General features: G+C 43.1%; 1 long non-coding RNA gene across 4 annotated transcripts in view; it reads left to right on the top strand.

Annotated features, from left to right (window-relative positions):
• The window catches only part of LOC121479135, a 333169-nt gene extending 313190 nt beyond the window's left edge, over positions 1 to 19979 (top strand). For 2 of the 4 annotated variants that reach the window (XR_005984657.1, XR_005984654.1), the window contains exon 6: positions 1504 to 2701. This is a non-coding gene — a long non-coding RNA (uncharacterized LOC121479135). Of the gene's footprint in view, positions 1 to 1503; positions 2702 to 17444 lie in introns of those variants that run through there. The other 2 variants (XR_005984656.1, XR_005984660.1) reach the window with 2 other exon arrangements.
• Positions 19980 to 20246: the final 267 nt, after the last annotated feature.

The following is a 20246-nucleotide window of genomic DNA, read 5'->3' as shown; positions in this document are numbered from 1 at the left end:
TTTAAATATTTGATAAATTTTTAGAGTTCTGCTGTTGGTTTTATAATTTAATTCCATTTTGGCTGGAAAATACACACTGTATGAATTCAATTCATTTAAATTTGAGACTGTTTTATGCTCCAGCCATAATTTGAGACTTATTTTATGTATATGTTTCATGTACACTTGAAAAGAATGTGTATTCTGCTGTTGTTGAATGGAGAGTATTCTATAAATGCCATTGAGGTCCACAGGCTCTCCACTCTGAATGCTCTAAACTCAGGAAGTTCCCTGAGCTCTGCTTGGCTTCCCCTGTTTTTCTCTAAGGTCTGGAAACCTTCTTGAGGCAATAATAACACCCACCTCATTTGCTTCCCATTCTTCAGGAATCATGTCTGACATCCAATGGCTTGAAAACCTTTCTTTCTTTCTTCTTGTTTCTTTCTTTCTTCTTTCTTTCTTTCTTTCCTTCTTTCTTTCTTTCTTTCTTTCTTTTTTCTTTCTTTCTTTCTTTCTTTCTTTCTTTTCTTTCTTTCTTTTTCTTTTTTCTTCTTTCTTTTTATCTTCAAAAATATTGTTTTTTTTCAGGGAGGGGGTTAAACCCAGCCGCTGTTATTTCATCTTGGTCAGAAGTGAAAACTATAAATAGTTTTTTATTCAGTTAATGTTGCCAGTCTGTTTCCAGATAAAGTCAGTTTTTAATATAAATTTAAATATTATAATAAGATAACTCTCAACAGGTTCTATTTTTAAATCAACTTTATTGGGGAATAAGTCACATGGTATAAAATGCACACATTTTAAGTGATCATTTTAGTGAGTTTTGACAGATGTGCAAAGCTGTTTGACCCTATTCAAGAAATAGAACATTTCTATCATCCCATAAAGTTCCTTTCAACAAAGTTTTAATGTACAATTATGAGAAGTCAGTTGAACTCTATGTGTTGACTCTTGAGTGAGGGAAAGGAGCCCATCAAGTGGATTGACTCCCCTTCTTGCTTGCTCCGGATTTCACTCTACTGTGTTATCTCCTTTGCCTAGGTAGACAGACCCATATGTGACTCTCCACAAAATGAATTATTGGACCTCAGGAACTGGGTGATTTTTGTAAGAAGGCAGGGTTCAACAATCAACAAGATGAGGAATTGTTTTGGGAGCTCAGTGCTCCCCCTTGACAGTCATGGGATGCCTTAGGCTATAACATGCTTTCTACCTTGGACCCCTGGGGACCTTCATTTCTGCGATTTTTGAGGTCATTTGTTATACAACGTTATTGTCACAGTGATTAATTGATATATGGTGTTTGATAAATATTGCTGGACTCCTTTCCAAAAATGTACTTATATTTATACTGTCCCAAGCTTGCCAAACTGAGTATTATTTTTATTTTTTCCAGTTTTATTGAGATATAATTGACATACATCACTGTATAAGTTTAAAATGTACTGCATAATGTATTTTTATTTTTAGCTTCTGAAAGTTTAATAGGCTAAATCATATTTTCATTATTGTTTTGTTTTTCAGAAACATTTCTGAACTTCCCAGGCACCTGTGAGCCATGCTGGCATAAAGCATTAATGGGTCTCATTTCCCTTCTGGTGGGTGCACCTGAGGGAACCCTGCATGGCAGCTGGTTGTAGAAGAAGCCAAAAACAGAAGCTGACAGCAAATCATAAAGCCCCTGGGATCGTGTCCTATTTAAATAGATCACCTTGTTTCCAAACATTCATTTATTTCCCTTTTGATTCTTTCTCCTCCATTTGTAATCCTCTATTTCCAGTTTCACAGTTTTCTGGTGTTTACCATGTGTTAGGCACTGTGCTAGCCACCTTTGGCACCACATCCTATAATAAGCAAAGCTGCCTGTAAGCCATTCTACCCCTCTCCTTGCTCTTGTATAGCCTTCATCTGCCCCATTAGCTTTGGGCTCAGAATTCATATCCTGGCCTTGGCCACTGTGTTGCTCCCTGAATCTCTCCTAGCCTATCAGGGACCTGAGGGCTCTTCCTCAAACCTGCCTCACCTGGCACATTGAGAGACAGGGGCAGCAGCAAGGAAGTCCTGCAGTAAGTGAGGGAGACTGGACTGTGAGGGCTACTGACCTTTTTTCATATCTGGACCTCCCAGCTGTCTTCATTGGTAAGGATAGATATATTTCTATATTTTTATTTACTTGTTAAGCCTCCCCTTATATGCATTTTCTGCTCATGTTCTTTGTCTACTTATCTACTGAGGTCTTGAATTTAAAAAAAATCAATTTATATGAATTCTTTATGTAGCAGAGATATTAAAGCATTTCTGCAATGTTTGCTGCAAAATTCTTTCTCTGTCCAATATTTGTTTCCTTGGCTTTTGCTATAAAGAAGATATGTCTTCTGAGTGTAAAGTCTGTACCCATAAATAAGAAGGGCCATATTTAAATGTGTGTACCTTTCTCTTATCTTTACATAGCCTATAATATGTTTTCTCAGGCAGTTTAAGTCTCACTCTGGAATGCTCAGATTAGCAGCCAAGAATGTGTTCAGGAGGAGGGAGAAATTGGATCCCTCAGTGGCAGGAATGGCTAATGACATTTTCTCCCTGATGAGGCTCTATGGTCCACTCTTCATTTATGCATTCTAAAATATTTATTGAGCATCTACTCTATGCCAGGCACCACTGCCTGGGACATTTTGGGCCTGGTTTAATGGTCACTGAGATTTAATTGAGTTTTGATGAGATGGATGAATCATACACTATATCAATAAAGTTGAGTATTACCTTAGTCGCATTCTTAGAGTTATTAACCTTAGGGTCTATGGAGATGATTTTGAGGGAGCAAGGAAGATATAGTTCCTGCCCTCCAGAGGTTCACAGAAGATTGGAGAAGGCATTCAGTAAAAGACAATTACTGGGAGCTGGGGCAGGGGCTGTGATGGAGACTGTGGGATGGGGGCTGGGAGCTTTCCAAGAATATAGCAGATTTGAGGGGTCAGAAAAAGCTTCTTGGAGGCAGTAATTTCCAAATTGAGATCTGAAAAATGAGTAAGACTGGCTAAGAGAAGAGGGCTGGAAGTCATGGTTTTTTTGTGAAGGCAACAGCTCAAAAAATTCCTGGGGTAAGAGAGAAAACTTGTGCCTTTGAGAATCTAACATGCTAAAGAGTAATGCCTCCTAGAGGTAGTGTTGAGAAATGGGTCAAATATTATCATTATTCCTTGAATTATTTGATCTCTTTTTTAAAACTCCCCCACACTTTGTAAAATATGCCACCATTATCATTTACCATTGAAATGGAAGTTGGCTAAAAAATCAAGACACTTGGTTTTTACTTCTAGCTCTGCTATGAAAGAGCTGTTTGACTTTGATGAGTTTAAGGACCTACTCTGGGCTTCTGGCTTATGTCCAAGGACATCAGGGACCAGGCAAGGTCATGTCCCAGAATGACATACTGCGACTGCATCTCCTGTGTTTAGGTTTGGCTACTGAGTGGAATTCTTTCCTCTCTTCTTTCCATTCATCAGGTCTATGTCTAATGCACAAGGGAGGCTCCTGATCCTGAGAACACTTTCAAGCAGTCAGAGTCCAAAAAAGAGGGTTTCCCCAAACCCAGGGAGCCAGATCCTCCAGCCAGAATCTGAACAGTCTGGCTGTACCCTGCTCCATTTAGTCTTGCTTGTGGGCTATTGATTTCCACAGACAGGAGTCAAGCCGATGAGTTAGAGCTCCTGGAGGGGGACAGGGACCGCTTGGGGGATTCTCCAGGCAGTGCCTAGTACATTATGGGTCCTCGGTTAATATTCATTGAAGTTTCATTGAGGTTTGATGAGATGGATGAACCATACAATATGTCAATAAAGTTAAGTATTACCCTAACCACATTCTTAAAGTTATTAAAAATGTCAAGAGCAGGGTGATTTATTTGCTCATTCTATGGAAATATTGCAAAGACAGTATGTATAAAAACGTGCAGGGCTTAAATGATAATGATTTATTTTTCTGGCTCAATCTCAAGCTTAGTGTCAGTGACTGTTTCTGACGTTGCCTGCCTCTTTGAGGTCTTTAGCCTTTTGACACCATTTTTGGTCCTTAAGAGCAATGGGAGATTGTAGTGCAGGCTGGAGGTTCAGGAGCTGATGCAAATTCATTCTCCAGCTGTCCCTGGTCTCTGGACGATGCCAAGCAGCCACCGAGTGTGACCTTTCACATTTGACATCATTGCCCTAGAGTAAGAGATGCTTTGGCAAAGCTCTGGCCCTGAGCTGCGACCTGAAAAATGTGGTTCCTGGTCTGACATAGCATGTCTCCCAGGAGAATTCTAAGCACTAACAAGTGGGAGCTCAGGAAAGAGTGAGAATTAGAGTTATTTGCTCTGGGGATATGTGTTCACATTGACTCCCTTGCATCTGATCTGCAGCACAGCTTGATGTGGAGTAAGGGCTCCCGGCAGGGCCAGCCTTGAGATTCTGTACCCTGGGCCTCCACCACAGCTTCTCCAGGGCACAGAGAGACACTGAGCCTCAGGGTGCGTGCTTGTGTGTCTAAGACCGCACACTCCACGGGGTAGGTCTGCAGAAACAGCTTTGCAGGGCCGCAGCCAAGCACCTCGTACAGAGAAGCGCTTGGTAAAAAATGATCTTGATGCTTTGTAATAACTATGTGATTAAAAACCACGTGAAAAATGACCAGAGTTAACACCAAAACACAGCCTTGCAAGCTCATGCGCAGCATCAGCAAAGCCTCTGTCTTCGGCCCCCTCCCCAGCTGCTCACAGGTGCCCACAGTCTCTGGATATGCCCTCTAGACACACTGCAGCCAGGGGCTTTGTGCCGGGGAACCCTCCCTGTGTTTTCCTCCGGCCCTGCCTTCCCTGCCACCATCCCAGCACTTTGCACCACTCTCAGCCTCTAGGGGGCACCAGAGCTTGCACATAGCGAGGTGGATGCTTCTTGAGACAAAAGAGGAGGATTTTGGCTGCCAATTTGTCTTAACATTGTGTAAGGTCTGTCTTGAGGCAGAGGAGGCCATATACAGACCGGAATCAGGGGGTGCATTGTTCTGGCTGCCCTGATGTTATTGTCAAGGGACTGATGGTCGTCCACACCCCAAGGTAATAGGGAGCCAGCTTCTGGTGCCTTTTGTATCTGAGAGTCCAGCCCATGGGGCCAGTGGTCGGGAGAGCCACTGTGCCTTTTGAGATAGGAGGTTACCCTGCCCCTGCCACACACTGCCTGCTTGCCTGGGAGCCTCATGCACTGGAGAAACAAAAGGTGTCAGAGAAAAAGGCCAGTGAGGATGACAGAAAGAAAGGGAGGAAAGGTACAGGAAGAAAGAAAGAGAATGCAGGCAGAGGGGCAAAATCAAGAATGAGACGGAGAAAAGCTAATGTATGGTGATTGTTCTAAGCAGTGTTATGGGTTTTGGAGCAAAACAATTTGTAGGAAGCAAACTTCCCCAAATGTGAGTACTTAATAAAGAAGAAAACAGAAGGATTGATAATGGGAATTAGGCTAATGAATAAACAAGCTGCTTAAAAAATGGGTTCCTTTCGCAGTCCGTTATTTTTAACTTAGTGGCAATTTGCATACTAGTTAATTTGCATATATTAAATACTGCTCCCCTTTTTCTCCTTCCCACCTCCTCCACTTCAGAATAACATTTCATTACGGTGCTGCTGGGCCCGAGGACTCGGAGGCTCTGGAGAGTTTATTAATTTATCCAACACATGCTGTGTACATTTTTATCACTTGCCGCACAGTGGACCCGGTATCTTTGAAGTCATTAACAACACGAGGGGTGTTCTGCTTGAGGTATTCAAAAGAGAGTGAGAAAAGCCAGCCTGCAAAAATGTTCCCCCAAACAGGGAAAGATCATGCATGGATTTCTAGGAAGGCAAAAATGAGCAATGGATGACTCTCATCTGCATCAGAGAACCTCTGTTTTGTTTAACTTTTATTATTATTTTTTTGAATTTCAAATTGAAATGGAACTGATTCCCAGTGGGACACAGATTTCCAAAAAGAACTAGGCACACATGATTCCTTCTGCTGCTGCCCACAGTGGAAGGTGGAGGAGAGCATGGCTCTTTGGGAGCCTCCACTACTGCTGATGGGAATAATGAATCAGGAGATGAGGACGATGGGGTCCCCCTCCTGGGTGCTCCCTGGACTGTACTTCCTCTCACTGCCCTCCCCCAGGGAGCCCTCCCACCGCTGCCCCTTTCCCTTGTGACTTCTGACTAACTCAAGCTTCTGGTTGCTTAATTAATTGCTCTGTAGTGCATTGTGGCACCTTCCATGGGACTAGAAGAAAGCCACCGTGCCTATGTGAGGTTTTTAAAAAGTGGGTAGGTCTGGCCCACTTGCAATAATCTTATTACTGTTTTCTTATGTCATTTTAGCAGTTTGTTTCTTAGTCTTCCCTTCTATTGTCCCTTATAGTTTTCCTCAGGTGCTAATGCAAACTAAAATGTAATTAACTAATTTATTCAATCATTCATTCATCAAATAGTTATTGAATGCCTACTATGTGTCAGATATTCTAAGCAAAGGGGATATAAAGTTTACATTCTAGTGGGTAGAGACTGGCAACATATAAAGGATAAATGATAGTAACCAAAAGTTATAAATGCTAAGGATTGATGGGGTAGCAAGTGACATGAGAGAAGGGGCACAGCTTTAGCTAGGGGTCATCGGGAACAACCTCTCCAAAGAGGTGACAAAGGAGAACCAGAGGGAGACAGGATTTATTCAGGGTGTGAGGGCCATCTCTGTGCTTGGCTTGGTCGTCCCTGGACTTATGGCCTAGTGATGTTACACGTAGCTGAAATAACCTGCCAACCTCCATGTTTTTGCCATCCTTCAACCCTGGGGCGGGGCTGGCTTGGTGAAGCAGCAGCTCTTGGGACCCTTGCACCATTCAGGTGACCTTCTGTGTAGGTTCAGATCCTCTCTACAGGAGCAAATTCCTTTAGAGGAGGCAGTGGCCAAACATGTCAGGTGGCCTGGGTTTAAAGATGACCAGATTTTCGACTTTGGGTAAATTACATAACCTGCTTGCGCTTTTAGTTTCCCAATCTGCAAAGCGGGCACAATAAATGTACAAGTCTGGCATGTAATAAAGGCTCAATAAATGTGCCCATGTTTTACTGCCCAGGGGATAAGGAGCTAGACCATGCACGGGGAGGATGGAGACATTTAATGTGGGGTGTCAAATGTGTACAGAATAGAAAATCTCTCTACAGTAGTCTGTCGGTCAGTGCCTTGTGGCTTGAGTCACGGAATCAGATGGGTTTGGGGTTGAAACCCAGCTCCACTAACTTACTAACAATATTATCCTTGAGCAAGTTGTTTGATCTGATTATGACTCATTTTGCTCATTTATAATATGGGGATAATAATGATGTCTACCTTAAAGGGCTGTTATAAGGATTCATGAGACAGTATCTGTAAAGCATATAACACATAAATGTTAGCTGGTATGTTTAATATTATTTCACTGCCCTGGTCTGTGGCAATAAACAGTTTGTCTTAATGAACAAAAAAATGTTAAGTTCTTCATATACTGTACTGACTCCCTCCCCTCCCCCAATTATTCTCTAACTGCCAGTGCCTTTGCCCCAGTCTGAGCCACCATCTTTGCTCCCAAGACAGTGGCAGTGGCCCTCACTGGTGTCTCTGCTTCTACTCCTGCCCTGCTCGAGGGCCTTTCTCACACAGCAGGCAGACGATCTATAGAATATATGTTAGCTACCGAATGGTTTCCATTCACCCTTAAACTAAAATTCAAACTCCTCACCCGGGCCTATAAGACTTGAACGGCCTATCCCTTGCTTATGTCTCCAAACTTAGCTGCCCTCGCTTCCCTCGCTGTAGTCCAGTCACACTGGTCTTCTCTCTGTTTCTAAACCTGCCAAGCTCATTCCTGCCTTAAGGTCCTTGGACATGTCATTTCTTCTGCCTGTAACTGCCCTTCCTTCTGTGCTTTGCGTGGCTGGTATATCAGTGAGAGATTTCCTTTGACTCTGAATAACAGAAAACTCTGACAATAGGACTTCAATACATACAAGGGTTTTTGTTTGTTTTTTTTTTTTTTGATGATTCAGTTAGATTTCTGGAAAAATGTAGCATTGGACATTTGCTCAAAAATATCATAGACAAGATCCCTGAGACTCTGTCTTGGTTTTTTTCCTCATGGTTACAAGATGGCTTCCACAACACCAGGCATCATATCCATAATTCAGGAAAGAAAAAGGAGTTGAAGGGAAGCAAGAAAAGGTAGCACCATTAGGCTAAAACGCCCAGTATATATATATATATATTATATATATATATATATATATATATGCTCTGGCCAATGATATATATTATATATATATATATATATTATATATATATATCATTGGCCAGAGCAAGGTCCCATTGGCTATATCTTGCTACAAAGAAGGCCGGGATAGTGTATTTTAGCTACTGTGCTGTGACCCCGAACAAAATCATGGCTGGATACTTTCAGCTGGATACACTGTGGCCCTAAACAGCATAAAGAAGAGGAAAAATAGTAGGTAGGCAACTAGTGGTGCCTATCACATCTGTCTTTTAATTTTTTAGGTCTTACCCATTTTCTCCTCAGAGAGGCTTTCCCTGAACACCTTGTCTAAGTATCACCCCTCCCCCACTCTTCCTGTTTCCCTGTGGAGATTCTTTATGATATAATTGTTTACTTGTTTATCCTGTATTGTGCCAGAGGCACCATACAGGCAGGGAGCATGTCTTCTTGTCTTATCACTGAATCTCTAGAACCCAGCTGAGCACTGGGCATAAAGGGTTTCTCAGGAAATTATTCATCAAATGCATGAGTCAATCTGTTAATGAATGAATGTAGGATACCCTTAGTTTGTTGGAAAAGTTCTCTGTTCCTTTCTCGGGCTACCCCAATCAAGGGTTGCCCCTCAATGGAATTGCTAAAGAGAAATGAACACAGTCAACTAATGTCAAGAGTCACTTTGTTAAATTAAGAAATGACAATATCCAGAAAATGAATTGTTGGATTCTTATTCTCACACTTTATCACCAGCATTCAGCTCTCATTGGTTGAGAATTTCAGTAGTTGTGGGTGACTTGGGTGTGGCAAGGTGTAGAGATGTTGTGAATAATGGAGGGGATGTAGAGTCTAAGTTCAGAGGCATCCTTTGAGAGTGTTGGCTGTTATTCCCAAAATTTGGGTTGGGAGTATGCTGCACAATGACCATGTTTTCCCTTCTCCTTAAAAAACCAAACCAAACCACAATATATCGCTTACTCTGTATGACATGGATTAACTAATTAAATTCTCAAGACAATCCAAAGAAGGAAGCTGAGACCCAGGGAAGTTAGTGGTTAGGGAGTGGTAATGGAGTCTGGGTTGGTGGGTGATGGAGTAGCCAGGGCAACAGAGCCCATACTCCCAGCCAACATTATGCTGTAGTGCTTACTATTGTAATTTAATGCAGTATTTCTTTAGGGCAAATTGATAGTACCAAATGGAAACCTGTATTGTAGTATGTCCATGACTCTTTTATAAATGTCAAAATTTGGGCAAAAGTGAAGAAAATGACTCTTTGGTGTATCACTGCAGAGATAAATGCCTCAGTTGGGAGGGAGCTGCTCAGATACACTGGAAAACACGGAGTGGGGATGGTTCTGCAGGAACCTGTACCAGCCAGCCTCCATCCTCTTCCAGCCCTGGATCTGTAATTGTAACGTTAGCACCCTGAATTTAATTTCAGGGCTAATGCCCTGCATTGCTCCATTCTGTCTTTTCTAAAGGCATTTTAATATCACTAATCGATGCCCAGTGGAGTGATATTTTTTCCCCTGAGTGTTGCTCCAAAGCAAACCTCTTGGAAGAATGAAATTCTACAACTAATTTCAAAATGGGCGTAGGATGAAGCCTGCTGGATTCTGATTTCTTAAATCAGAAAAGACCTGTAACGGGGAGGGAATGGGCTGTAGCTGTGCAGACCTGAATTTAAATCCTGACTCTGCAACTTGCCAGCCATGTCACCTTGAGCTGGTTACTTAACCCTGTGAGCCTCAGTTTCCTTCCATTTACAAGGGATGAATTGACTTAACCAGGGGGGTATTGTGAGGATTGCATGTGATACTGTGTATCAAAAGCCCCAAGACAATGACATTCACAGAGTGCAGATTTAGACTATAAGAACTCCTTTCCCATCCCCTCTCAGATGTCTTCTGGTTCACTTAGTTGATGCTCTCTGATCCATCTTTACAAAGTAGACTCTTGTGTGGAGATAGCTTCAGGGAGGAGATTTGCTGAGCACTCTGGGTCACCCATCCCACCATCATTAGCATCCCTAATTTTCTAGCCATCAGTTCAGTACTGTGCTAAGTGGGGAGCCTCACAGCCTCACGGCTGACCAGGACATGCAGGGCTGGGGAGGACAGGAGGGGGCCAGGGGAAGCCAAAAAGGTGGTTAAGAAAAAAATGGTAAAAAGAAGGAGAAGGAAGAAGACCCTGAGAAAAACTGGAGATACTGAAACCACTCAGCCTGAGCTTTCAGGCTGGCTTGAAGGACTTATTAACATTAGGGCACCAGTCAGGGGCCAGAAGGCATGAGGAGGGGTGGACCAACCATAAAGAGCCCTTGATGCAAGAGAGGGCTGGTCAGCTCCACTGCCACCTCGCTGATGGCCCACTCCCAGGGTAACAGCCTATGTTCTCATTGTGTCAGCTCAGAGCACTCACATCCCATAAACCCACCCACATTACAAATTCTCTTCATTGTGGGCCTGTCTAATATATACTTCTGTACCTCTTCCTGACAAGTAGCCTTATCTGGAAAATTGCAATTCTTAGGGTCCTTCTCCTAAAGTTAAACAAAAATCTGCTTCCTTTTAGCTCTTGCCCACTAGCTCCAGTGCCGCCTCCAGGGTTCAAATAATGAGAATACTCACTATTTCAAGGGAGAATCTTTCAGATATTTGAAGACAAAGATCATCAGGCTAAGCACTTCTAGCACCTTTGTTTGCAATTTAATTAACATCGTGTCCAGCATCTTTTCCTTGTTCTTCACCCACCGGTGACCCTTTTCCAATTGGTTAGTGACCATCTTAAGCACAGATCTTCAGGACCATGGGGAGAAGAAAACAGGAACCAGTTCCCACTGAAACACTGCACTCTATATTCCTAGCAGCTTCCTTGGCGAGAGCCCCCCTACTACTGTGTGAATCTGAGACTGCATGTACTCTCACACCTGTGGTCTTCTTGTTATGAGTTGTTCCAAGGTATGTCTCCTCATCCTCTACTTGTGCACTTGAGTCTTTTAATAGAACCCCAATGTTTAAAAAATATCCATTGAAATAGTATCTTGTGCAGTTTTGTTTTTGAGAGAGAGAGCTGGCTGTGCCCATGCAAAGGCTGGGGGAGGAGGAGGGAGGAGAGGCAGAGAGAGAATCGTAAGCAGGATCCACGCCTGATGTGCATTTGGACTTCACAACCCTAAGATCATGACCTGAACTGAAATCAAGAGTCAGAAGTTGAACCAACTGAGCCACCCAGGCACCCCTTGTCAGATTTGAACTGATGCATCTATCGCTCCAGACTTCTTTTGGCTTGAAGTTTCTGATGCCCCTCCTCAGCTCTCAACCTTAAGCCGTGTAGATTGATAGATGGGCTCTAGAGGCCAAAAAATTAATAATACTTGATAAAAGTTTTGGACTAGATAAGACAGAAGTCAAAATTCTTCATTATATCATTCAGAGTATACTGTAGGATCTCATCACACATTAATCATCATCTCCGAATTTATTCAACCAGTTACAAATCCACCAAATGGTATATCATGAGGTCCACATCTCTGTAATTTGTTCACAAAATAGGAAACTCCATCAAAGACATTGTTAAAATTAATAAGCACTATATCTACTGCATCCCTTTGAGTCTTTCTTGTGGTCATCCCACCAACAAGCCTACATGCCTTGTTCTTAGTGAGTCTGAGTTGTTCCCAGGGAATGAACATGCTCCCCATCTTTGAGTTCACATTCTCCCTATTACACAATCTGCCCAAGGGGTTGATAGAGACCATCTTATTCCTTTGAAAATCAGGACTTGCCCTTCTTCTAAAGGATATTAAAGACATGAGAATGGGACAAAGGAGACTGAGGTTACACTTTGTAGAAATAATTTTGATGAGGCATTAAGAATAATTCCCTTGCCGAAATTGTGCTAAAATTCTAAACAATGACCATGTCACATGTACAAGTCATTAATAAACTGGCTATGTATTTGGTGATTACCCCCTGTATACCCAGGGGCAAAGATGTGGGTGAGGAGGTCACACAATAGCAAAGGAGTTGTTGCTGTGAATGTGTCACAACAAGTCTTCCTTGTGGCCCTGTTGCTCCACGCTAGCTTTACCATCACGTTACACCAAGGTACCCTTTCCTCTCTGATGCTCTCTTGTCTGGGCTTCAGAGGGGGATGGGAATACTTTCCATCCCTATCTCACTGAGTTGTTGTGAGAACTCAGATGAAAGGCAGCATCGCATAGGAGTAAAAGGTTATTATTATGGCTTCTGGAGGAGTTTGTGACTCCAGGCGGGATCCACAGCTGTCAGACCCATGACTGTGGCTGTAAATACTGTGGGCTGTTGGAAGCACACACTGTTTGGGGTGGATCATATTCTCTAATTGGGTGTCACCTTTCACGAGCCAAGCAGCTGCCAAAACTGATTGCCTCTGATTTATTTTTTTGGAACTGATCAGCATATTGTTTTGTTAACAACTATCTGAGATTCGAGAAATCTTCTGATTGGTACTACCTGAAACGTAACAGCTGGCTAGGGGGCTGTTTTGTGGTACACTCAAGTAGGATTTATGTGTTACAGGGATCCCTCACTTTTCAAAAGTCCAAGTTATGCCATTTTGATTTTATGAAAAACCTATCTAAGTACTTGTTTTCACTAACTGAGAGAAATCCAAAGAAGATTTTCACTTTTTACAAAAAAAGGCGAGAAGTGAAAATAGCGTTCAACATTTGTTTTGTAGCTTGCCATTACAGAGGCAGCACACACCCCAGCAGTGAGAGAGTGGCCCCGCCAAGCTCCCTCCTGGGGACCTACACTCAGTATCTCAGCATCTAGCTGCCACAGCTTTGAACTGTGTCTGTGAGCATCTGTGCTTTATTTATCTGGATTTATTTTGTGCATCCGTTAGCAGGATGTGTCCTAAAGTATCAGAAAAACCTAAGAGGTTATTTTTTGGGTCTGGGAATGCTCAACAATTTTCCCATATAAATTGATGGTAATTACTTCTTCACTCTTATGTGTGCCACTTTGGCTTACAAAAGACTTTGTAGGAATGCTCTTCTTTAGGATAGCATGGGAAACCTGTATTTCCTTCTTAGGAGCAAATGTGGTAATAAGCTTAAAAAGGTGAATCAGTGATTCCTCAATGCCTTCAGTACTGAATAGGTAATTTTCATATTTTGATGCAGAAAACACATCTTTGGATACATCTTTGGTTCTTTTTGGACCAGTATGACTCTTATGCACAAACTTAGTAGAATGCACAGAGCCCAGGAAGAGAGTGAAGACAAGACTCGATATTACCTCAATCACAAGACATCTATCCAATGCCTGTCATTCTCCCATCTACACTCCTATTCACCTATCTGTCTGTCCATCCATCCATTCATCCAACATTCATTAAGTATTTACTATGTACAAAACACTGAATGAGACTAAAATCTTTCCTTTGAGGAGTAAACAGTTTAGTATATGAGATAAATTGTATATAATTGATGATAAAAATGTTATTATAAGATCAGACAGAGATTGCTTCCAGTTAGATGGGACTGGGGAGTCATTTGAACTAAACTAAAACAGTTAGATAAGATTTAGATATATGGACATAGGAAATAAGGTTTTTCCAGGTGGAGGGAATCACCAAGGGCAAAAACATGAAGGAGATGAACTGTGGAGACTGTGTGGGGCTTTCCAGGAGAATAATGGGAGACAAACTGGAAAGGTAGCCCTAGACAATTGGACAGCCTAGAATTCCAGGCTAAGGACTCTTTACTTCATTCAGAAGGAAATCCATTGAGGATTTTAAGTATATGTAAATGTGATCAGAACTGTGCTTCAGAACGATCACCCTGTTTTCCAGTGCTAAAAGTTGGAAGCAAGATGATAGAGCTCTGCCTCCATGTCCTGCCCTCTGACTTCCATGTGGTAGTCACTGCTAACACTGGTGGGAAGGAAGGTGGTGCCATTTAACCCTCAAGAAGAAAAGTGAGTGACGTGGGTCTGTGAGTTCCAGTCAGATCCCCTTTTAAGGACTGTCACACACCCACTCATACAGGAAGTGTGGGCTGTTGGTGGCTCACAGCTACATCCTCTCTGGGAATTGTCTTTGGCTAGAGAGAGATGCCCCCACCCCCACCACCAAGGTTATATTCTCTCCTTCAGTGACTATTTGGCACAGATAGTAAAAAAAATGCCTGGTCCCCTTGTCTCAATGTGGAAGACAACTCAGAAGGTTCCAGCAGCTCCTGAGCCTCTTACAGGATCACCTAGGCCTCTTTGTTACCTAGCGCACACTCAGCTGAACCTCTTGCACACACATCTCCATCTCAGAGTCTTTATCCAGGATTGAGCCTGCAGGCAATGGGTCCTCCTCTTCCCCAGCTCCATCTGCTGTTGACCCATCTGGTGGATGGCTTGTTTCAGCCACGTGCCATCTCTTTGGATAGGGGCTGGAAGTGGGCAGTGCTGCTCCTATTCTGCAGGATTCCTTCTGTGAATACAGGGTTTTCTCTTGGTTTGGAAGGTCTCTGAACCTTCCCAGGCTGTGTTCTCCAAAATGTCTTCCATAGGATGTTTAAGGAGGTGCTTCTTATAAAAAGTGGTGGTCAAATGGGAACTCAGTATCCAGAGGTTAGAACTGTAGACAATGTTCAGATGTATTTGAATATAAGGAAGGGCCTCTTTCTCGAAAACCATATCAGGGATTAAGGGATTGTTGCTCTGTGCCTTTAAAGGGTTGTATGGGACTGAAATGCTCATTTGTGAAGGGCAAGACCAATGTGCACTTGGGATAATGGTTTTGATGCAAGTGTTGAAGGCTCATGTGGCTCAGCATCCATGCAACATAAACAATGAGACAAGCAGGTAGGGACTGTGGGGACCTGGAATCAGGCACATACCTGTCTAAAGGGGGCTGCTGCTACATGATTCCAGACAGACATTTCCACATGGGAGAGCTGGCCCCTGTGGCCAGACTTCAGATTTTGCAAGAGAAGCCAGATATATGCATTTTGAAATAATTTAAACTTCTTGAGTTTTAATTCGATTTTTAGAAAATACTGTTTTTGTGCAGCAAAATATATCTACAGGCTGGATGTGGCCTGCGGGCTATGGTTGTCTGCCTCTGTTTTAAACCATTGTACATGCTGGAAAGAGTGCCAGAGGCAAAACAAAAAACAAAAAACAACGAAACAGTAAGCACATTTGTGTGTTCATTTCTAGAGGGGGCTCTGCCCAATAGTGGCCGACGGGAGGTCAGGGTGAGCTAGAGAAATGGGGGGTGGGCTGCTGAGCTTATGCATGAGCAGACAGCTGAAAACACTTCCAACGTGTATTGGCCTCTTGCCTTCATGGGGACTGGGGAAATCTTCAGGTTTAAAAAAAAATCTTATTTGCAAATTTACTTATTCCTTAAATTCCTTCTTAAAACATTGTTTTATGTTATTTAATCTTCAAGAAATCCTTCACGGATTCCCAATTGTACACGAGATAACAGTTGGCAGTTAAGTCCCTTTATATTAAGACTACATATGCAATTCATTCATTCATTCAGGTGTGAATTCCTTTATTTGACACATACACAAATAATTCTACAATAATTTATCAAATGCTGTATTGTGCAAGCTACCGTATGAGGTGCTTCCAGTAATAGAGAAATGAATAAGATATTGTCATGCCTTGTAAAAACTCCGTGGCCAGCATGGCAACATGGGATGATGGCAAGAGTTCACACTTACGGACCGCCTACTAAGTGCCAGGTACTATATTTAGTGGCTTTCTTGAACTATCTATTTCATCCCCATGCCAACCTACTGAAGAGGCAACTATTATTTCTGACTTTAGTTAAGAGAAAGAAATGGAGGCATTTTGTTTCAGCATTTGACCCAAGGTCAGAGAGTTATAGGAGCTGGAGTTGGAGCTGGATGGGGGTCTAGTGTATACTTTCTTAACCATTACCCTACCTGGTACCCTGTGGAGGGGCTCTGAGGACCTGAGACCTTTGGCACACAGGGAGCTGAGGATATGGACCTGGGAAAGGAGTTCAGGCAAAGGCAGAAAGCAATGGCTTGGCAGTGGGGAGACCAGAGTGTGTCCTGGGACCCCAGAAAGCAAAGATAAGCAGTACTGGACAGTCGGATAGTGCCTGGGGTCCCCGGGCCAGCTTCCATCAGGGCCCGTCAGAGAAGAGGACCCTTGGACCTCAACAGGCCTTACAAAGGAAGAAACAGAAAGATGCAAAAAACTTCATCCTCCTTAGAGATGCAAAACTGCTCATCCTCTTTAGAGGGGAAAGGCAAAGGCAAATCACAATGAAATGCCACATTTTCCACATTTAGATTAACAAAGATTCAAAAGCTTAAAACTACTTAGCGTTGGCCAAGGGTTCTCCTTTTGCACAATATTGATGGGAGAGACTAGGAAAGCCTTTTAAAGTGCAGTTTAGCTATATGTGTGTAACTACATGTTTAAATGCGCATCCTTTTTGATCCAGAAAAATCCCCTTAAGACATGTAGACACATACATACCTATGAGCATATATACTATATAAATACCAGCACAAATGTGTGTACACATGTATATAAGGGTGTGGCATTTTCAGAAACAGAAAATTATTGTAATTAATCTTTGTCAATGAAGAGTCAGGTAAATAAATTATGCAAACCAGGCAAACTGCTGCTTATCACCAGGAACTAAAACCCAAGTCCTTCCTGTGGCCTGCAAGGGCTGCCATGATATTGTCTCCACTTTCCTCATCAACCTCACTTACAACCACTCTTTCCCTCCCCTGCTCCAGCCACAGGACATATGCAGTTCATTCATTCAGATCAAGCCTGTTCCATCCTCAGGGATTTTGCTTTTGCTCTTGTTCTTCTTGGAAAGTTCTTTGCTCAGATATTCACGTGACTCACTCCCTCACTTCATTCGTGTCTTTGTTCAAATATCACCCCATAGTAGGCAATTTCTCATATGGCTCCAATGATCCCTCATCCTGGGGTTTACACCCCATGTGATCCCTTCCCTTGGAGTGTGCACTGGACCTGGTGACTTGCTACTAAGGAATGGAACGTAAAAAAAATGAGGGATGTCACATGTGAGATTGATTATAAAACACTGTGATTTCCATCTTGCTGACACTCTGTCTCTCCCTCTCTGGCTCTTCTTTCTTGCTCACTGTGATGAAGCTAGCTGCCATGTTGTGAGCTGCCCTGTGGAGAAGACCATGTGACAAGGAACTCAGAGAAAGTTCCAACAAACAGCCAGTGAGGAACTGAGGCCCTCAGAGGACAGCCTGTGGGACACTAATTCTTGCCAACTACCATGTGAGTCTGGAAGCAGATCCTTCCCTGTTTGAGCCCTCAGGTGACTAAAGACCTGGCTGACACCTTGAATACAGCCTGTGAGAGACCCTGAGGCAGAGGATGCTGCTAAGCTGCTTCTAGACACCTGTCCTGTTGAAAACATGAGTTAATAAATATTGTGGTCTAAACCGTGAAGTTTAGGATAATGTGTATCCTAACATAGCTATAGACAACTGATACAGAACCCCTCAGAAAAGTCTTCCATGACTATGCAGTCTAAACAAGCAGTGTCCTTTGTTGTACAATGTTCCCTTAACCTATTGTTTTTCCTCATGGCATGTGTCTTTTGGACATCTTATATTTTATTGGTTTGTTTGTATATTTTTTTCTCTCAGCATGGATATGAAGAAGTCTCATGAGGGCAAAACCTTTGTTCTGTCTACCGTTGTGTTCATGAATGCCTAGAGCAATGCCTGGCTAGGTGGGTGTTTGTATTCAATGCGTATTTGTGAATGCAGGAATAATGTAGCTCATGAAGAGAATGAGCCAGTCTTGTACATCCAGACATGAGAGAATCTTCCAAGATATAACCTAGTGGGTCGGCAGCAAACTGTGATTCAATTTACATAGAGCATGAGTCCCTTTTTGTATCTAAAAGTTTGTATACCCATCAAACTAATTCAAAAGGATACATATGGAAGTGTTAGTGTTTTTCTCTAAAAGATGAGATAACGGGGCTACACTGCCTTCTTAACATTTCTATAATTTAAAAAATAATTTACAGTGATTATTCTGGGACCAGAAAAAAAATGAAGACATTTTGGAGAACTTGTAAGGCCAACCATTTGCTTTTCAATGTTCTCACGCACTCTCTGGGTGAGCCTCAGGGGAGGCTGTGGGCCACTGCTCTGGATCCAGCAACCCTCGCAGTGAGAGCTCTCCCTCACGGTGGCCAGAAACCCCTCTCCCTGTACCTTCCCCAGGCAGACTGCAGTCTCTGGGCAGCACACAGGAAGAGCTCATCTCTCTCCCACATGACAGACTGTCAGAAATCTAGCATGTTTTCTGCGAACATTTCTTGGCAATAATTACAGAATAGGAAATAAGAGGTTGAAAAGAAATAAAAAGACAGTATAGCAAAAATAACTCTTTTTGCAGTTCAGCCTTGAGGGGGTAAATCCTCTGAGGAGCTGATGGGTGGAGCAGAGGGCTCTCATCCTGTGCTCTACTTGGGGAAGAAGTTCTCATGGGGGTGCTAACGTTGGGCTTTGGTGAAGGCTCTGGTGAGGCCTCTGGGCACACAGGCTGGTTTGTCCTTGTCTGTGCTGAGTGTGTTTGTGCAGGAAGGTGCCCAGGGCTGTTCCATCTAAAGCCACAGGGTTCCCTATGGATTCAGAGCCAGTGTCGGAGAGAGAGGCAGATGGCAACTTTGTCAGCGTTCCCCACACCACTTGGTTTGGGCATATATTTTTCACATCCGCCATGCAGTCAACTCTCTGGCCTCCTACTCCCACCCCCGCCTCCCGCTCCCCGCCCCATAACGGGGGCTCTAACGTTATGCTGTGCTCTAACGGATGCTGTGTGCATTGACTGGGATGGAAGCTAAACCTCTGAGAGGTGGACCTCTGATTTTCTGTCCTCTGTGAAGTCCTCCATGACAGCCAGGTAGGTGACTTGGTGTGTCACTCAAGTGGTGTGGCTGACTGAACAAGCGGTCACACTCACATTAGCGTGTGCCCCTTCCAAAGTGTGCTCAGGCATAGTCTGATCCCTGCAGAATGCCGCAGAATGGTAGACACGTTATTTCTGTGTTCCACACTTTGACAAATGTGACCTAAAATTGCAGAGGCTGCTCTTAGGCAACCAACTTAAACAGTGGACACTTGAGTAAAGAAGGAGGGCCCAGAGTGACCACCCCCCAGGCTGAATGCAAACAGGCCTCAGGCTACCCACCTCAAAATATCTATAAGCCCCAGGTGACCAATGGGTTACTTACACATGGATACAGCTACCAAAAAAGGAATATTCCATATGCTCCCACACTTCTTCACCTTCCCCCTTAACTACAGCCTCCTAACACTGCCCCCTGGCACACAGTCTCTCCTTTGCCATCCTGCCCACTGTTCCCTTGCAGTGTATTCAGTAAATTTCTAGACCTTTTGTTCTGCCTTGGGTGAATTCTTTCACTGCCTGACCAGTAGCCTCCACCCAATCAGGTTGCCCCACATTTGGTGGTCCCTTCCCACAAAAATTATATTTTTTAGGCAGTTAATCAGTTACATAACTTAATCCTCTTGTTCCCCAACTTTTTCTTCTTCATTTAAAGGAACCGTCAGATACCTTTCTTTAAATGTCGCTTTAATTATGGAATATTTCAAAGACACAGTATTTTTTTAAAAATTTTTTAAAAAATTTTTTATTTATTTATGATAGTCATAGAGAGAGAGAGAGAGAGAGAGAGAGAGAGAGAGAGAGAGAGGCAGAGGGCAGAGACACAGGCAGAGGGAGAAGCAGGCTCCATGCACCGGGAGCCCGATGTGACATTAGATCAGGATCGCGCCCTGGGCCAAAGGCAGGCGCCAAACCGCTGCACCACCCAGGGATCCCAATACATAGTATTTTGAATACCTCAAACATAAATGCTCATGGACCTATCTCTTGAACGCAACAAATATCTATTTTGTC

Source organism: Vulpes lagopus, chromosome 19 (assembly GCF_018345385.1).
Source record: "Vulpes lagopus strain Blue_001 chromosome 19, ASM1834538v1, whole genome shotgun sequence".
NCBI classification, from domain to species: domain Eukaryota; kingdom Metazoa; phylum Chordata; class Mammalia; order Carnivora; family Canidae; genus Vulpes; species Vulpes lagopus.
This window is presented reverse-complemented; position numbering and strand designations above follow the sequence as displayed.